This window comes from Ammospiza caudacuta, chromosome 9 (assembly GCF_027887145.1).
Source record: "Ammospiza caudacuta isolate bAmmCau1 chromosome 9, bAmmCau1.pri, whole genome shotgun sequence".
Taxonomy (NCBI): domain Eukaryota; kingdom Metazoa; phylum Chordata; class Aves; order Passeriformes; family Passerellidae; genus Ammospiza; species Ammospiza caudacuta.
The window spans coordinates 1,806,514-1,825,993 of record NC_080601.1 but is presented as its reverse complement, the minus strand read 5'-3'; the positions used below and the strand labels follow the sequence as shown (position 1 = coordinate 1,825,993).

At 40.3% G+C, this 19,480-nt stretch overlaps 1 protein-coding gene across 1 annotated transcript in view; it reads right to left on the bottom strand.

Moving 5' to 3' along the window:
* The window catches only part of CTNNA3 (catenin alpha 3), a 415,687-nt gene that overhangs the window by 141,701 nt on the left and 254,506 nt on the right, over positions 1–19,480 (bottom strand). The window lies entirely within an intron of this gene.

The window sequence follows — 19,480 nt, the reverse complement described above, 5'->3', positions numbered from 1 at the left end:
GTGAGCAAGTATTCCTGCTCACAATTCAAACCTGCCAAAAAACATCTCTGCTAGAAAGCCTTCATTTTGGGGGGAGAAATATTTTGTCAAAGAATGCTTTTGAACAGGGAAACACTGCAGGAGAGAAAAAGAGCTGAGGAAAGAGGTGACAGTGATGAGAAATCTTAGCACCTCACCCCAATTTAGGCTCAGCAGGTAACAGCTGCAGAGTGGTGTTTGGAAAATAGGAGGAAATTTCAAAGTAAGAGCCTAAGGTTTCAGCACATTGCCTGTGATCTTGCCCCTTTATTTTTCAGAGCCCTACAAACCATAACCAGCTTTTACACAGTCCTTTAAACTTACTTTTAAGACCTTAAAGCTCAAATAAAATTTATCTTGCTGTAATTAAACACAAAATAATTTCTGCCCTGAGCTATCAACAAATTATTCTTTTAGTGGTATGGTTTTCAACTGAAATGATCATATCATACAGCATATACAGTGCAACCAACAGTGACAAGGTATATGGAAACTTGAAATCTGTGAAAGAACAAATCCATCTTCTATTATAACATACACCATGGAGATACAGCTTCCTTTAAAGTGAAAATCTCTTCCACAAAGCTCCACAAGTTTGAATGGATGAAGGAGAAAGTATGTTATAATGTTAATGCAGACCAAACAGTGCCTGAGAGCCACAGCTCTGCAGTGCTGCAAATATCAACACAGCCACAGTCATTTTGGAGTCACCCAAAACTCATGCAACAACTTCTACAGTTCAGCTGCCATGAAATAAAAGCAAATCTTCCTTTATCAACATTTTGGGACACCATCACTACTAGTTCAAGAATAATCTACCACACCAAAGGCTTTTATTATTCTTACTGAATTGATAGAAGTAATTAGCAGACATTAGTCAGTGCACAGACAAATAAATTATTTTTCCTGTTGAAAATTCAGAAGAGATTAAGAATCACTTTCTGAAGGGGATGAGATTTGGAATGCAGGGCCTCCACGTACACCTGTGCCTACACAAAAATACTTTGTACAACTTCCCCTGGTGTTCCAAGGGAACTACCAATGGTTCCCTACCCATGTGATGTATTACCTTTTCCACATTAAAAAAGTGGTTAAGACTGAAGAAATCCAGTTTTCATCAATGCACTAACACTGTATTCTCTTTTATTTGGAGTAAACTGCCATAGTTTGGTTGTTTATGCAGTATCTGAACAAATGGGTTTGATTCTATGCTTTCCTTCCTAACTCTTCAGCTTAAACTACCCACAGATGACTTTGTACCATCACAATCCAGCCCTAAAAGACGCTATTCCCTCCCCTCCAAAAAAAGAAATAAAATTAGTTGTTTTTCTTTGGAGTGCACGTCAGAAGTTTTCACTACTGCTCCCAAAATTTAATTCATCCTGGCTTCAGTATTTTAATTCCTTTGCCTCAGTCTCTGAGGTGCTTGTGTAGCCCTAACTTCAATCTGTGTTCACTCACACTTTGTTCCTACACCACTAAGTAAAATAAAGCACTCTACAGGACTCAGTGCAAACATTATTGATTTAAAGAACTCTTCTATGTCTAAAGCAGCAACATTTCAAGGGTAAAATAAAAAGGCAATGCCAGCCATTCCACCAGGACAAAAACTCTCAGCAGCTCAACTTTTTTTTTTTTTTCTTTACCATAAGGTGACCAGGTTTTTCAATTTGGCAGTTTCAAGAAAAACTTGACTTTCATTTCTTGGAATCCAGTACAAACATGTGCAACACAGAGCTCCTGTTTATCAGTGAGGAACTGCTCTGAGCAGTTTTGGCCCTGTCAAGGTGACCAAGGCAGATACAGACAGTTCACAGCAACTTTTTATCCTGATTCCTAGTTACACTGGCTCCAGCATTTCAGTACAAATGCAGTCCTTGATGTAAATTGTGTCACAGTCACAGAATAACAAATTAGGGTGAAAGAGGTTCCCAGATCATGTAATCCAAGCCCTGTTCAAAACATGAGAATGAACTTGAAACCATCTGGTGCCAGTGGCTCAGTGTAACACATCAGCACTGGGGACAAGTTCTGTGTTACCAATCCTGTGGGAGATTAGAAGGGTAAAACTGTGGCTCTTCTCTGGCAAAGCATGCTCAGGTTGGGAAGGAGCTCTTAATGCACAAGTGTTCTTTTTATTAGAAGTCAACAGCAATAAGAGTTTTTGAATATTAAGAAGAACAACTTTCTGATCCTTCAGCCCTCAGCATTCCTTGCTCATGGCCCATTCCAGAACAGAATTCTCAAAGCACAAGCAGCAAACCCAGGGCAGGGCATAAGCACTTGGAATTTACGCTAGGCCATTTTACAACAGCCAACAGAGGTCTGCAATAATTACATAAGGTGTCTTAAAAATATCTATTAAGTGAAACAAAGTAGCATTGGCTACTTTGGAATAAACACATGCTGCATTTTGGATGAGTATTTGGAGTTCATACTACAGTGCATTGCCAGCAGCAAATTCAGACCTTTGCCTTTCATTTTGAGCAATGTTGATAAGGCTTCTGTTTCCATGAGAAAATGGGTAGAATTTTCTTCTCCTGGCACTGAAGCAGCACTTGTCCACATGTACCTTATGCATAAGTAAAAGGCTTTCAGTCGGTCTCAGCAGTAGGTGGTGAGGCTCACAGCTATTCCACCCAAGGACAATTCAGACCCCTGAGGTCACTAACATGGTCTCAGCCATCAGCACGTTCACTGTTGCTATTTCCCTCAGCAGCTCCTGAAGAGATCTTCTTAGCACAAATCCAAACCACAATAATTCAAATAAACCACATGGGAGCAGGAAATCACCTGTGTGTAATTTTTCCAGGCAGGAGCAAGGTGTGTGTGAACCTGCAGTCTCTTTTGAGGCTGTAATGTTGCTAATAAGGAGGGCAAGCTGCTCAGCAATAGTAAATGTCTATAGTCTATAAGAAAAAATCAAGACCTAGCTCGGATAAGACCTTACTGTCATCTATCACACACATCTCAAAAGGTTTCTGCAACCTGAGAAATCTTCATTACACCACAGTTTCTCCCCTAAGCAGTGTAAACCACACAAATACATCACATTTCTTTTGTATTCTCTGGAAGAAACCAGCTTCCCCTAGGGGACTGCAAACCCAAGTACACTGCAACTTCAAAAACAAAACTGCAAAATGAAAATCCAAGATTGCTCTCAGTCAGAAAATAATTGTCCTTCTGAAAAGCAAAGTTTGTCAGGACAAATAAAAAGCTTTCTTGTAGGCTGGTCTGATTGAAATCACAACTCTACCAAAGAAAAAAAAAATTATCATTTTCTCCAGACATTTTAAAGACTCTAAGAGAGCAGTTATAGAGCTTTTCCTTGAAAACATAACAAACAGAGAACAAACCATCCTTGATGAGGTTTAGCAACATCAATTAATACACTAATTAAGGTGCAGTGGGAAAATAAGACTTTGAACTGAGCATGTAAGTGCAGCACTGGCAGTAGATAAAATATTTCCTTAGCTGGATGGATTTTTAGATTCTGAAGGCACCAAAGAGTGCATTTTTTGAGGCCCATTATCTCTACACAGAAGACATGCCAATGAACATTTCTTTTATTCCCGCAGTTATTAAACAACTTCTTAATTGGTACTTTTACTATTGGGTGAGGGTTTACCTTTCTGTATTGGGGAGGGGGTTCCTCTCTTTACAATATCATGACCCAACAACTTTTCAGGCTAGAAATTGCTGAACAGTAAGATTTGGGTACTGCAGATTGACTCTGTTAAAAAAGAATTCAACAAATCATGTTGCTCTCCTTGATTTGGACATTACATGGGACTGGTGCATCGAGGAGAGAGCACAACTGGAAATGTGTGTCCAGATTTCTTCAGTTCCTACTCTTTACCAAGCTGAAAGGCAAAGAAAGATGCACTTAAAGGCCATGAGAGAGACATTACACATGAACAAGCTCACTCTGTTGTCCAAACTTCCTTGGGCTGGAAGACTTTTTCCCTTGCCTATGCTCACACAAGTGCATGCACACTGTGGATCCCCCAATGTTCTCTCCCCAAGCAGAGGATGAAGGCTTTAAGTGAAGATGAAGGCTGAAGCTTCATCCAACCTCAGATCTGCACTGGGTATTAATGCAAAACAGAAAACACATTTAGGCAAAACACTCTGGAGAGCCACTAAACACCTCCAGTGGGTTTCCAGGTGTGAATTAAGGTGAATTACCAGAATTACCAGGTGTGGTAATTCTTAACAGCCAACTACCTGGAGCTGTCTGTGGCTGAAAGAAACAGAGATAGCCTAACACCCTTTCTGTGGACAAAAAATCCCTTAAGAGCCTCAGGGCAAGTGGAAGCTCACTGCAAAGTAAGATTTTCTCTTCCCTGTGAGGGCTCTCATGTTCATTCTGCTGGAAAGGGACAGAAATCCTTGGGAGAGATGTTCCAGCCATGATCTAAGGATGCAATACAGTGGTTCAGGAATGAGTCCTGGTGCAGACTTCACTCCAGGTTGAGAACAAAATGAAAAGTCAAATGCAAAAGGGAGATTTTAAGCAGTAGAGGAGTAAATGATCACTGCACTGCCTCACCACCTGTTCCATTTGCAGTTGGGAACAGCTTTGCTGATATATTGTCCACACTGCACAGCAAGAATTAGATGTACCCCCAAGGATTTTTTTCAGTCAAATTCACTCCATTAACTCCCAAAAATAAGTATTTGCTCAGGAACAGATTGTCTGCTAACTAGCTAAATTCTTCGTCTATAAATTGTACAAAATGAAGCAGCATGTTCTCTAGATGTGATCCCTTCTGCTCCACCAGTAGAAGCTCAGATTCTTTTCACTATTTTACCCAAAGTCCCAAAACACTTTTACTGTAAATCACTAGGGATAACTAAGTCATTAATTCCATAAAAGTTTGTTTCCTCTTCTTAGTGAAGATTTCCTGGTTTTAATTAAACACCTCCTGTCAAGAAACTGTTTCACTGAGGAAGGAGCTCCCAAAGCTCTGCCTAGCCTGAGGTGACCCAGGTCCTTCAGGGTAAGCCCCAAGTCTGTACTTGGAGATTTTTTTAGCCTAGTGTGAAGAATCCTCTGATCCAACCCAATCCCTCCCACTGACAACCCTACAGAAATTCTTAGTACCATACTGGGAAAGTGTTACCAAAATAAAACCTGCATGCTTCAGATTTCACAAAAAATGAACTTGTGTGTCACAAAGCTTCAAACACAGATTTAGGAAGTTTAAAGGACTGATCCTATCATTTTGCCTATTTTTTAACACATAGTAAATATCATAAAAACTTACTGGTTTTCCACAAAAGCAAGCAAGAGTATTTCTCATACACACTAAGGAACACCAACCAGAGCGTCCCTTCCACAGGTGTAACATTCTCCCTGGCACTGGCAAGGAGTTAAAAAGGCACAAATGGACACAAAACCAGCCCAGTGATCAATCCATTGAGGTAGAGGTTAATCCTGAATAACACAATTCAGGTGATATTTCATTTGTAGGAGAGCAACTGAACACTGAGCTGAGGAATAACATTCCAATTCCAGCACTACAGCAGTCAATGCAGCTTTCAATATAAATTATATACAGTGTAAACTGATTATAACTGCTAGCCTGCTCTCTTCAAACCATAAAGGATAAAATGTACTTATGTATTTTCTGCCTCTAATTTTGTGGTATACAGAAGTATCTTCTACAGGTTTGTGTTCTCAGTTTCCACCACTAGCTTTATTCATGAGGCCTTAAGAAGTCTTTTGAGGAAAATGACTGCTCATACCAAAAAGAGCCATAAAAAAACTACAAAGGTCAACATTAAATAATGATTCTATACTTAGGAAAAGGCTACACTTATGTATGTATGTCTTCCAGTCATTGCTGCATTTTATATGCATTTATGATTACTATGTGCATTTTTATGGGCTTAATAAAACTTACATAGACTACAGTATTTGTTTATAGTGAAAAAACACATTCCTGTGGACTTAAAACTTACCGCCAGTGGGCAATAAAGTAGTATCAAAATGTTGCTTGTTCTCCAATCCATTTTCTACCATAAAATTTAATTTCTTTCCAGATCAAGTCAAATAGTTATACCTCAGGTCAAAAGTTACACTCTTATCTTTTATTAGCTTTTACTTTTGTGGAGAAAAACTTACAAAGCCTACTCAAATATGCATTTAACATGTATTGTGCTGCTTTCCCTGCCTCCTTTAGCTTTCCAGCTTCTCCTTTTTCAGAAAAACTCTTGAATCTGCTAACTTAACTACAGTAGGCAACAGAAAGCTTCCTCACTCTCCTTTCAGTTTCTTTTGGCCTGTTCTTCATCTTACCTGTCTCCATCTCCTTCCACTTTCTGCAGAGCTGAATTGGGCAGTACTGCACTGCTGCCTGACCCAGCGCCAATTTGACAAAATTAGCTGAACATGCTCCACCTGAGGCTTATCACTGCCCCTGCAGGTGTGACCAGCCACTGCTCCAGATGGCTCAGACTCCTCAGAGTATTATGTAACTTCAGCTGTTTCCTACCAAGCATGCCCAATATTCTGCTGGTGTGATTAATAAAGCATACATAAATACCCACGGACTGGATTGTTGAGTTTTGTTGTAGGGTTGGGTTTTTTCCTAGTGACATAACTGCAACTGGTTTATTTCTAGTTCCATGTGCTCAGACAAGTCTTATCTCATACAAGTTCATCTAGGGCAGTGCCTTTATGAATTGGGCCTCAACCAAAATGAAAAGAGATAACACACACACTGTGAGACAAACACAGCACACATGCAAGTGAGAATTCTGCCCAGGAAAATTCCAGAATCCATTTCCTTCTCAATAAAGGTGTCAGGCCTGATGCAGAGCCCCACTAAGCTCTCTCCCACTGCTTTAGGTCACATTTACATTTGAAGAATTCAGGTAAGGATTCCCTCTCTAGACTCTGAGCTCTAGGTACATCCAAGAACAAATACTGTATTTGTATTATACTCTGGCAAGCTAGCCAGGCTCCAGTAAATCAGATACTGCCTGTGGCTGTGACCTGTGTCTCACTACCAATAGAACACTCAAAATTTCAGGTCTTTTTTGTCTATAAAGCACAGGCAAGATTCAGACATACACATGGATATATCCTCATATGTTTTCTTATTACTTGTTAGTCAAATATTCCAGAAAAAAAAGAAACAAATTAAAAAAGTAAAGGTCATCCAGCTTTCAATATTCTGCCAGTGGCAATATCTGTAACCCAGCACTCTGAAAGCCTTCCCAGAGCAAGCACAAGTCCATCTCCTAGTTTAAAAGAAGAAATTTACTTAAGAAAACAAGTCAGAGCCTAAGGCAGCTTATCTAGTAAAGAACCACCAGGCCCTCCCACTTCACACAAGAACACATCATGTGTGTTTAAAGAATTATTTTATAGCAGCAGCTTTTCAGAACGAAAACCAAACCACTTCCAAAGCTTCTCAGAAGTGAATTCTTCAGTGAATTGTTGTCCTGCTCCCACTCAGCAGGACCTGAAAAAGGGATAAGCAGAGGATTAGTGTAACAACCCATCCCAGACAGCTTCAAACTCAAGTAAAAGCTAAGGCCCAGCAGTGCCCCAACCAGCAGCCCAGAGCAGGCTGTCTGTCTGTCTGTCTGTCTGTCCCTCTGCACTGCTGAGCTGCACCCTCCACCTCAATGGGGCTGTTCTGTCCCCAAGAACTGGCACTGAAAATCCTGTAAGAGAGGAAAACCTCCAAAGACATTGTCTGCTGCTGTTGCCTCACAGGTGTGAAATACAAAGCTGTGTTTCGTGTCAGGTACACACAGGCAATGTGTGTAGTTGTGATTATCATATGTGTGGAGACCAACCATGGGACAGTTAGAAAGACAAATTCTAATAATAACTGAGGAAATTAAAGCATGGAAGAAGGCCTTTGAACCTACCCTTTGTTTGCAATTAACCTTTATAACTCTTAAGTTGATTTAGGAGCATTTGAATTAAAGTGTTAAGGATGTTGCTTTTTGACAGGAACTTTCTGCTTGTAAGCCTTAAAGAGTTTTGCAATAATAACCTTTTGAAGTATAATTTTAGAATATTGCTTGTAATAAGGATCTTTTGAAACTATAGATTTAGAATATATAAAAAGGAAACATGCAGCTTGAGAAAGGAAGATGAACATCAACTCAGGGTTTGACCAAGGGAAGCTGGACATCACTGTTATGGGATTTATAGTCCTTGCAGTTAAAAGGTGGGCACACATCTGGAGAACTGGACTTCACCAGATGAAATATTCCTTCCTTCTTCTGGAAACCAGACCACCACCTGGGATACTCCTTTTTGGGATAAATCCTGAGAAAAACTAAATCACAATAGTGCATAGAATTGTGACGTAAACATTGGGAATAGAACCTGCTGATGAGTAAAAAATGGGAACAGAAACTGCTGAGAAAGCTGATGAGTACCCCTGTAAATACCTGTAAGCCCCAACTATGGGTGTGCAGTTGGAGGGAAAACTTCCCCCACTGTACCCAGCGCTGTATTGCTCACACTTTACCATATTAATTAATAAATTGATTGCTGCTTGAACATTGGCCTAGTCAAGCTTCTCATTTATAACACAGATTGCTGTTTTAGAACTTACGCTGCACGAAGTTAGCCTTTAAAGCAGCAAGGCCAGCAAAGCTCCTTGGTTTCAAAAGAGAAAGAACAACTCGAAGTAGCCGATAAAGCAGAAAACTCAGGGCTGTGGATTTAGACGCCCTGTCAGGGTCCCAGCTCACACAGCTGTGTGTGTCTGTGTGTCTGTGTGTCTGTGTGTCTGTGTGTTTCAGGGTTCCATCTCACACAGCTGTGTCTGTGTGTCTGTGTGTCTGTGTGTCTGTGTGTTTCAGGGTCCCAGCTCACACAGCTGTGTGTGTCTGTGTGTCTGTGTGCCTGTGTGTCTGTGTGTTTCAGGGTTCCATCTCACACAGCTGTGTCTGTGTGTCTGTGTGTCTGTGTGTCTGTGTGTTTCAGGGTCCCAGCTCACACAGCTGTGTGTGTCTGTGTGTCTGTGTGTCTGTGTGTCTGTGTGTTTCAGGGTTCCATCTCACACAGCTCTGTGTGTGTGTGTGTGTGTGTGGTGCATTCGTAAGCATCCCATTACTTATTACAGCGACCTGTGGAGGTCGCTGGGGTGAGAGAAGAATGAGAATCTTGTTTGATGATCAGAAGGCCGGATTTATTGATATGTGATACATAATACATTATGACTATACTAAAAAGAATAAAGAGAGAAGTTGCAGAGCTGCTAAGCTAAGAATAGAATAGAAAATAATCCAAAACAAAGTTCTGTGTCCAGGGAATCTTTCCCCGAACTTGCTCCTGTGATTGGCCCTTAACTGTACACATGGAACATGAACCAATCACAGGTGCATCCTATTGCATTTCAAAGCAGCTGATAACAATTGTTTACATTCTTCTTCTGGGGCCTTTGCTTCCCAGAAGATGCACAAATCCCAAAGAAAGGATTTCTGTGAAAAAATGTCTGCGACAATTACTTCATTAGTGCATTGCAGTATGTTCCTGTACATTCACTGTAGCCTACGTTTCAAATCTCTTGTAAAAATGTAATTAGTCCTCTCATTCATTTTCACCCTTCCTTAATCCCTTAAATGAATCAGTAATTCTCTCAGGTTTATTAGTTTTTCATTCTCCTCTTTGTAAATGGTGCCATGAAAGCCACGTACAGACAGCCAATTCCAATTGCCAGTGGAGCTGGACACAAGCTCACAGCTCCTGTAGTTTATATGGAACAAACAAATGTGTGTTGTACTCACATAAAACGTTTCTGTGGCAGTGGAAGTCTCTGTTTCTGTTAATAAAGATTCATAAAACATTTTACAAGAAACCCTTGACTAATTTTTGCTGTGTGATCTCTGATCTAGGAAATGTGAAGCTGATCACAAAGAAAACATTTGAAGCTGTTCATAAGCTGCAGCCCATTCTCATTTAGAAAACTGCCCGGACCGCAGATTGCAGTGCAGTTTGCAGCATCAGTGTGGGCTCACCCAAAGCGTGTGCACAGAATTCAAACTGCAGCAACGTGATCATACCAAGTTCACTGAAAAACTCCTAGGAGATTCTATCTTGTTTACAGTACACTGGCCCTGAACAGAGGCAAAAGAATTGGCTGTTATTGACTGCGAAGGATGCCCTGGTGAGAAACCATCCCCAGGCACAGCAGACACCTGTCCAACAGCAGCACAAAGACTTCAGCAGTCTCATTTCAAAGGAAACACACCTCTGTGCAAGGAAGTGGAGAATTTAAATCTGCAAATGACTGCTGGTTAATTAGGCTAAATCTCAGAATATACTGATGTGAATTTCCCATCACACAAGTTCCTGGCTTATGGCTACTGCTGTCCTCTGTGCCCTCAGTGCCTCAGCTGTGACAGTGGCTGAGGACAGCTCCAATGGGACAGCATCACTGCACACCTTGGGACTGTCCTTAGGAGGTTCCTTACACCTAGCAGGACTAGCCTGTGCTTTTCAGAAGCTTCTAGAAATTTGTCATGAACTCAGTAATTTGAATACTAGGCTAAAAGCTATGAAAAAGGAATTTATTACAGTGATGTTTAAATGTAAGCCATGTGATTCCTTGGCAGTAACTACACTGACATTATTGCACATTGCTCAAGTTGGATGTTCAGATTCTTTTTAAAAAGTTCAGCGGAACAAGAAGAAAACCAAAGGGAAATACCTAGCAGGATATTCCTTTTGTCTCAGCCAAGCTGTCATAAACAAAAACATATCCAACTTCCCTGATAAACAATGATCATTTGCCTTCCTTGTAATCAGGAATTCTAGTCCATGGCTTCCCACAGTGTTTTCTGATAATTATCTTACTTTTTCCTCCCCCAGCCATTCTTATGTTTTTTTTATTTCATTTATGCTGTTACTCCTGTATTATAGAAGAATTTGCCCTACTTTTTGCTTTCTTGTCTCAAATACAAGATATGACATAGCTCCTCTAGGTATTGTGTACAAACTGCATTTCAGAACAAAGACATTTATCAGTCATTTCAATATATCTAGAAATTCATGTTATGAAGTACAGTCTTGTAAAAAGCATCACCCAGGCAGTGGCAGAAAAATACTGGTTCAAAAGCCATTTGCCAGTGGTAAAATAACCAGAAAGACTCCTAGAGCAGTGGTTACATTGAGCAAGCCAAGTTGTGGCCCAATCATCAGGAAAATACTGATAAATCACAGAATGCTTTGGGCTGAAAGGGATCACACCCCCTGCCATGGGCAGGGACACCTCTCATCAGCAAGGCTGCTCCAAGCCCTGCCCAGCCTGGCCTTGAGCACTTCAGGGATGGGGCAACTTCTCTGGGCAAGCTGGGCCATCACCACCCCCACAGGGAAGAATTGCTTCCTCCTACTTAAATTAAACCTGTTCTCCTTCAGTTTAAACCATGAAGAGTAAACCTCCTCCTTTAACAACTGTCACAGCATTCATATTCCAAGGGGATAAAATAAAAACAAACCAGCAAACCCCAACAAATGAAAGAGAGACTTGTTTGGTATTTGAGAAGCACAAGCTTTAGTGAAATGATGTTAATATTTAGATGATGAGTGCTTTTTTTGGCACCTTTGGAATTATTCTGTTACAGCTGACTGGCTCATTACAGATCAATGTATCAAAATGATGAAACTTCTGGGGATATAATGGAATCACAATTATTACAATTTCTAATACTCTGAGGAACTTCTAAGTCTGGTTTCTGCAGCAATAAGAGGCAAGGAGTCAGTGCCAGTGCACGTGTGCAGCTCTCTGTACAGTCTCACCACAGATGTTAACCAGGGGGTCCTGCTGGGGACTCCACTCCCCCTGAGCTCCTGTAGCTCCCAGCACACTGCACCAGGGGCCTGGCATTGCCAGTGCTGAAATATGCCCCTAAACACAGAAACTCTGAGAAATCTTTGGGTTGTTTATCTTTTGTTCCCTTGCTTCACACACTTATGCAATAAAGACCGTGATTAAGAGGATTAATGAAAATGTCACCATTTATCACCTGAAGTTCAATCAGTAATAGGAAAGTTGAATCTCATTTGATTAATTATACAGAGGTACAAAAATACGTGCATTATTAATTCAGGACTTGCTGCAAAATGCTAGAATTCTGAGGCCCTAAACAGCAAGGTTCAAAGTCTTAAAGCTTACATACACTTGGAAGCACATGCCTGACTTTAACCAAACTTTATTGAATTACTTTTCTTAATTCACTCCCTTGACCACATTAGCTCTCCATTAAGCATCCATGGACCAGCTCCAAAACATCCAGAAACAAGTCACCCATCTTTAAAGGCTCCTTCAATCTGCCTACCACCTCTCAGTTACTATTGCCAGACTGCTTCTACTAGAACATAATGCATTGTTTTGCATTTAAAGGATCTGTGAATCATTCCTGTGCTGCCTTTAATTGTAGAAGTACTTCCACACAACCCTCTCCCTCAAATGCATTACCATCTTTAGGTAAAGCACCTTTGCCTGTTGCAGGCTGTCTGCAAACACCCACCCACTGGAGCAAGGCCCCAGGGCCCTCACACCCTCCTGCCAAGCAGCTCAGATTGCTGAGGGACTCTGCAACTCGCTGAAATGGGAGAGCTGGGCTTTACATGGGACTCCTGGGCTCATCAGCGCTGCATTTGTGTTCCAGACATCAAATCTGGATTTTTATACAGCTGCAGGAAAAGAAAGTATCTCTAAGTAAGAGATAGTGCCTTTTTTTCATTTATTTAGTGGTTAGATTACTATTGCTAATCACAGGCTTGCTAAAATTAGCAGTGTCAGCAGTCAGGTTACTCAAATGGGCCCCCTGGGCTCTTTGGATTTAAGTGAACAATGAAGAGGGAGAACAAAGGAACCCCCCTGCCCACATGTCCCCAGTGAGCTGCTACCTGAGCCCTGCCTGAGGCAGCACTGGGGCTCTCCTGAAAGGGAAAATCCCACAGCAACAAGGGCAGCCCAAACGGGAATTCCCAGTCACACAAACTCAGGATGCGCAGAAATCAGCACACTAAAATTAGGTGGGTTTTGTCTCAAAAACAGAGCATTAGCTTACTAACTGAGAGTAAAAAAAAATGAAAGAACATGTGATAAGAGAGGAGGGTTAATTAGAAAGGTAATGTAATGAAAATCCACTTCCCATTTTTAAATATTGATCACGCTTAAAAGAGCTTATCTTATTTTAAAAATGACATCCTAATCTGCTGGCAGATACATTTGATTCCCAAATGCTGACCACTGTTCTGCATCCACACCTCCATATGCCAAGTGCTCCACAGCTGGATGCTCTCTGAAGCAGAAAGCCACACTGGAGCTCTGTACCTGCAGATCCCACTGTGCCAAGGGACCTGGATCCTCAGGACAGCTGCTGTGCACGACTGACACACAAACTGTACCACAAAATACATACAAGGATATATTCTACACTTAGAGTCCGCAACTGCTATCTGACATAAATGATCACACCACTCAAAGGACATTAGGGATTAAAGAGGAATAGTAAGAGCAAAAGCAACAGCAAAAAAATGACAAGCCCTTGACTTGGATCTTACATCTGGGGATGAAAACCCTTAGCATTGAACAGCCTGAAACTAAAAACTTCCACTTAATAGGATTCATGCTTCTTGTCTTCTGATTATACTCCAAAGGAGAATGATAAAAGTCTTCTCTCTTCTGATATTCTGAAAGTTAATAAAGATGTTCCAGTAATCTGTCAGTTTGACCTCTGCACACGCAGTTTTGAAGTGCTGCCATTGTCAGGAGTAGTTTTGTTTTCCAATAGCTCAGTAAAATCAATATTAAAAAAAGAGGCAATGAAGGATTAAAATGTTATTTTTATTTTGTGTTTGCCAGTCTGGGATTAAAACTGATAGAAATAGGAATAGTGCTGAGAATACTCAATTCCCAATTGTCTTTGACGGTGGTAGAAAGAAATCAGTCTCCCAATTGACAGGACTTTATACATGCAGTACTTTGATATATAAGGCAAAATTAAAGGATTGTTAAATCCATTTGAGATTAAGCTGCTATCTGACAGGAAACTATGCAAGTGTACACTGGATATCAAATCAGGGGGATTGTTGGTTTTCAGAGTTCAAGCAGCTTTATTTCCATGGACCTTAGCTCCAAGTAAAAGCTGAGTAAGGTAAAAGAATGCAGTCCTTAAGTACTGGATGTTCAGAGGTAAAAGTAGCAGCTGTCACAGGCTGCTTGAAAGTTGTACACTTAGGAAAGCACAAAAGGGAAATTATTTGTTTACGATGTTTTTGTTGCATCTTCCACACCTATGGAAAGTTGCTTCCAACCTAATTTTCTGGGTCACTATATTTAAAATTTGACATAGAAAGATGTAGCAAATTACATACAAAATCAGACACGGTGGTAAAAAAGAGCTATCATTTTTTAGATGAATGCCAATAAAACAGACTGATGTGTGAGAGTCTTCCCACTGTACTTAAAGAGAAATATTTGCTGTTTGCATAGAAAATAATTACCAACCTGTTAGTGTTTGCAGATTCCATGTTAACACTGACTTTTGGCAGAGCTGATTTCCACAAGAAGCAGACATAGACAGCTTTAGTTCAAGAGCCAGGGGCTGTGTTTTGCCTTTTAGGAGAAAGGAAGCTTTTTCTTGAGCATGCTCATTAATTAATTGTCAATATTACCTTTGGTTACCAGACACTTACTGTTATTTCCACTGTCCTCATTCTGCAAACATTTTGGAAATGAACTGCAAATGCTGAAAACGTTTCATTGCACCATATGTAAGTTCTTCCATATTGTTTGCCAAAATGGCATTGTAATTCTAATAGCATTAAACAAAAAAAAATTTTTAATCTATGTATATTTAAAACCTCCATTTCCTTATAGAAATAGAAACAATATGCATTTTTATAACTCAAGGGTTTTTCTCCTTTACAGCTTTCAACTTATTTTTTAAAATGCTCTCTTAAGGAGAATTCACCTTCAATAGATGTGCATTTTCTGCACTGGAAATCTTTGCTCTAACTTGCAAACTTGTTTTTTGAGCATGCCTCTGCTGCTCTGTATCAACACATCACAGCCCTGACGCACTTAAATATGTGTGCTGCTTGTTGCTGTCCCTTGTTTGCAGTCCCAGCAGCCAGCCCTGTCATATTGCAATGCAGGCAAAACTGAAAAACACACTGGCAAGAATGAGGCCACAGGCCAAAGTGTCACATTTATGTATCAGCAGATCTAAGGCAGTGTTATTAGATCAAGGGACAGAGACAAAGGTACATTCATGTGCTGGGAGAAGGGACGAAGAACACAAAGTTCACTTCATCATCGCCTCCACTGCTATTAAATCTCTCTGCCTCTGCCTGGTGTGGCTGACCTTTAAACACCACAGTGGGAGATGTGCATCTGTGCCAGAAGAAAAGATAATCAGAGCATTCTTCCCTGCTCCCATCAAACTCCTTTTTTAATCTCGAGTTCAGCCAGCCTATCACTCCTCCTCTCAGAACGCATTACATCTCCATGATGGATCAGCTCAGGAGAACAGCCTGGCAGCTTCCCCAAACAAGAAACTGCCACTTACACAGGGCCAGCTTTTCTCCTCCTGTGGATGTGACATTTCAGTCTTCTTGTTACCTAGTTTTTGTTCACTGTTATATACTTGTTATCTCAACAGCAGAATTTGCTTTTTGTCTTTGGTAGAATTGAACCAGAGGCCAAAACACTCCAGTCACCAAAAACAGCTCTGTCTTAAAGGGGACTACAAAGAACACCTGGGTCCCTTAAAGCTTTTAATTATTATTTTTCCTAATTCAAAATGGTGTTTATATTCGGAGATAATTTTGAAATGTCCCAGAAGACTCTTAGAAAATGTTTCCATAAAATCAAATATCTCAACTAGACTTGTAATTTAACTGGAATACTTAAAACTAAAAGGTATTTCAAAGCAAAACCTAAATGTGTCAAATCAGAAAGTACTAAATCTCGGTATTTCTAAATATTTTTTCAAAATTGCTGCATTTTAGTATGGAATTCCCATTAATAACAAGCATTTTCTAAAAAAACCCAAATCTTTGAAGAATTTTTCTTTAGCCAAGGCTCACAAAGACAGACTACAGAGACTCTTAACCCAAATCTTTTTTCATCCTGCAATATATCCTAGGGTGTTTTTTCAATATAACATAATCAATATTCAGACTTAGAAGTACTTGATGCAGTATATGAGGAATGTAAGGCACTGCAGCCTAAAATAACCTCCCTCAGAAGAATGTTTAATGTGACCCTTGGTGCTCACCAAAATACTTCAGCAGCTGAGTGTTGGTTTCATATGTGGGAAGTGTCCAATATCATAGCCCAAGTGGGCAGTTTGATGTGGTTTGGGGTTTTTTCACTGTGTAACTAGGACTGTTCTGCTTCCTCCACACACCTGAGTACCTTATTCACACTCAGAACTGAGACACTCTGCTGTGTGCAATTATCGTGCACCTATTTAACCATGGTACCTCAAATCCTTTGCCACTGAATGAGCTTTTCCAGTACCAGTGCTGGCCACAAAGCCCCAGCTGAGGCTCCTGGAAGTGTGGCTGACACCCCGAGCCTGGGCACCTTTTAACAGCAGGCAGAAGCTCCAGGCCATGAGCACAGAGCAGTGAATAAACTCAGCAGAGACAAAACCTAAGAACACAAGAAAGAAGATATTTAGTTACTACTGTGTCTGGAAATATTATCACCCCACAGCTGGTATGGTGTTCAGTCTTCCCATCTCACTGATGTTTTGTACCTCACTGAATTTATATCCATGCTTCTGAATTGTATTTACTTTGCTACGTTATAAATCAATTTTTGAAGGAAGGCCCTAACTTCCAAATGCTAACTCAGAAGGGAGATTTGCAGGAGATCTCACTGCTCAAGCTAATTTACAAAGGTCACTGGCCTATGAAGACACTGTTTGTTTCTTAAATGACAGTGTGAGCAGTGAGCCAGTGTAGCAGCAATTTAGCTTAGCTCAATTAACATTTCCTATTTAGGGAGGGGGAAGAAGCATCTTCTTTCTCAAGACTTCTTGTTCCTATAAGAGAATTCTTCCTTTTCAGATTAAAACAGAAACCACAGGAAATCTCTCTTGATATTTTAAGCAGTACTTCTAATTTCCATACCAAATTCACTGTTGGATTAACCTCTGTGAGAAGATGAACTTTTGTTTTTATAATATCCAACTCAGTCTATTGTGTTTATATACGAAACATTTCATAATATACTCTTCAATCATCCTTGATCTTTCAAAAACAGATTAAAACCTGCCCTCATAGAGGATATGCCTGATTAAAATTGCTATACAAAGTGTAAGGAAATGGAACATAATGCATGTCTCAAAACAGACCAGCAGTCAGCTCTCTAGGTACAAATCATCTCACCTCACTTCTGTTCTCTAAAATTAGGCATCCGCACTAAACTAATCACTTAGTCATAGAAGAAACAGGCACTTTATGTGATCATGAGAAACCTTCAGAAAATCTTTATCTTGAGTCAACAGTCAATGGGGTAAATAAGGTTTTAAATTGAGAAAAGCCCAACACAATAAAATCTCAGAATACCTGCTTGAATTTGTTCACTTTGAAAGCAGACAAAAGAAGCAAAGCACTGAGAGGAGTGACACTGGTGGGTGGGGAGTACAGGCCTGTATTATTAGTACAGGATTTAAACTGAGCACAGAAGGAAACACTTAAACTGGAAATAACACAAATATCAATGGCTTGTTTTACTTAAAAATGGACTTGCAGCCTAGTTCTGTGATGCTGGCTTGTACAGGGCAGTTAACTTGGCTATAAATCAGAAACCAGGCGGCTCCAGAAACGCAGCCCTGGGCTTGTGGGATGCAAAGCTGTATTTGGTGTCAGGTACAAACAGGCAACGTGTGTACTTGTGAGTGCAAAATGTGTGGAAACCAACAATGGGAGAGCTGTGAATTCTAATAATAACTGAGGAAAATAAAGCATGGAAAAAGGCCTTTGAACCTATCTTTTGTTTGCAATTAACCCTGGTTGATTTAGGAGCATTGGAATTAAGGTGTTAAGCATGTTGCTTTTTGCTTGCATTTAATCCATAAAAAGTTCTGCAATAATAACTTTTTGAAGTATAATTTTAGAATATTACTTGTATTCTTGAAACTATAGCTTTGGAATATATATAAAGGAAACATGCTTATCTCACACCCTATTGAAGCAGAGAAAAGCAGCTTGAGAAAGGAAGATGAACATCACCTCAAGGGTTTATGGTTTCAACCAAAGGGAAGCTGGACATCACTGTTATGAGATTTAGAGTCTCTGCAATTAAAAGGTGGACACACATCTGGGGAGCTGGACCCCACCAGATGGGATTCCTCTTTCTTCTTTGGAAACTGGACCGTCACCATCTGGGGATACTCCTTTGAGATACATCCTGAGAAATTAAAATCACAATAGTGTATAGAATTGTGATGTAATAATTTGGAATAAAAATTGCTGATGAGTAAAAGATTGGAAATAGAAACTGCTGAAAAAAACCTGATGAGTACCCCTATAAATACCTGTAACCATCAATTATCGGTGTGCAGTTGGAGGGAAAACTTCCCCCACTGTACCCAGCGCTGTATTGCTCACACTTTACCATATTAATTAATAAATTGATTGCTGCTTTAATATTGGCCTAGTCAAGGTTCCCATTCCTAACAGGCTGACAGACAGGAATCTCAGCCCATTCATGCCCTCCCTCCCCAAGCTGCAGACACCTCGCTGCTCGCAGCTGGGCACAGCAGAGCAGAGCAGTGACCGGGTTTGTTTTGACCCCTCCCCAGGTGACAGGGTCAGTGAAACTCCCTCCTGTGCTACAGAGATATCTGGTGTGTGCTGTCATTGTCCCCAACATGGAACACTGTGACATCAAAATCATTTTGTTACTATCACCACTGCAATAATAAAATCCATTCTTCTGTGACTGGAGATCTGGCTACACAGATACCCAGGTCTTTGTGGTCCAGATTCAGAAACTTTTTTCACCAATTTCTGCAATCAAGTGAAATATTGTGACAGGAAAATTAAACACTGATGGTTTAATCAATATGGCCACAACAGAGTATTTATAACTGAGCCACAGAACAACATTAACAAAGGATATATGAGTGTAAGCAATACCACTGTGCTGATTCAAATTATTGCTCGCTGATTATTTTGAGAATGCAATATCCTCTCTTTTGACATGTTGTTCTGCCTTCACTTTCAAATTACTATTATCAAATTCAACTTTGGTGCAACACTAACATCATCAGTCCGGCTCAACAAGCGCTCTGAAGCCTGGCAAGTGTGTGGAACATGTTCAGCTGGAACACTGCCTGACAGAATTGAGCTGAGGTGCTGTTTTTTAAAAGAGGCGACTCACTGAAGTTGAACTCATGACTGGATTCAAGATAACCTACATTTTTTTAAAAACACTTTTTCCTTAATTTGGAG